This window comes from Babylonia areolata, chromosome 20, assembly GCF_041734735.1.
Source record: "Babylonia areolata isolate BAREFJ2019XMU chromosome 20, ASM4173473v1, whole genome shotgun sequence".
Classification (NCBI taxonomy): Eukaryota; Metazoa; Mollusca; class Gastropoda; order Neogastropoda; family Buccinidae; genus Babylonia; species Babylonia areolata.
Window position 1 is genome coordinate 46,770,589 of NC_134895.1, and position 1,407 is coordinate 46,771,995.

A 1,407-nucleotide genomic window follows, 5' to 3' on the forward strand; every position below is an offset into this window, starting at 1 on the left:
CACACACACACACTCCAGTCCGTACCTTCTCTCTGTCTGTCTGTCTCTCTCTCTCTCTCAGACACACACGCACATACAGAGACACACACACACACACACACACACATTCCAGTCCGAACTTTCTTGCTCTCTCACACACACACACACACACACACACACACACACACACACACACACACACACACACACACACACACACTCACTCACTCTCTCTCTCTCTCTCTCTCTCTCTCTCTCTCTCTCTCTCTCTCTCCTCCAGTCCGAACTTTCTCTCTCTCTCTCACTCTCTCTCTCTCTCTCTCTCTGGTTCCCCTTACCACCTCCACTCTCTCTCTTTCTCTCTCTCTCAGACACACACACACACACACACACACACACACACACACACACACACACACACACACTCCAGTCCGTACTTTCTCGCTGTCTCTCTCTCTCTCTCTCTCTCTCTCTCTGTCTCTCTCTCTCTCTGGTTCCCCCTACCCCCCTCCCCTCACTCCCTCTCTCTCTCTCTGATACTTGATATACGTGCGAATTTTATCACAGTCGTAGACTGGCTTGGTGTGTGTGTGTGTGTGTGTGTGTGGTGTGTGAGCGTGTGTGTGTGTGCGAGCGTGCGCATGCAAGCATGAGAATCATGTAAGCAAGGGCACACATTAATTTTGTTTTGTGAACTCGTGCAACCGAAGTCGAGCAACGATAAAGAGAGAGGAAGGAAAGGCACGCTGTGATGATAATAATTATGTGTAACTGTCTTCTTTCCGTTTGTTGTTGTTGATATGTGTGTTCTTCAGGATACCGTTCCTTTCAGACCAGTACACATCTAGACTTCACACTGTTTAAACAAACATCGTGTAAAATTCACTCTGTGTAAACATACATGATCTATAACTGCACTCTGTCGCATCATCTGGACTTCATTATGTCTGAACATGCGTCATCTGCACTTCACTGTGTCAAAGCATACATGTATTCATCTAGATAGTCGTCACTCTGTGTAAACAAACAGCATGCAGAATTCACTGTGTCAGATATATACGTGATCTAGACTCCACTCTCTCTTAACTTACATGATTTAACTTCACTGTGTCGAAACATGCATCATCTACACATCACCGTGTCGAAAGCATACATTCATCAAGACTTCACTCTGTCTAAACATACATCGTGTAGAATTCACTCTGTGTAAACATGCATGATCTAGACTCCACACTGTGTAAACATACATGATCTAGACTTCACACTGTGTAAACACACATGATCTAGACTTCACTCTGTGTAAACATTCACTGTTTAGTCTTCACTCTGTGTAAACATACATGATCTAGACTTCACTCTGTGTAAAACATACATGATCTAGACTTCACTCTGTGTAAACATACATGATCTAGACTCCACTCTGTGTAA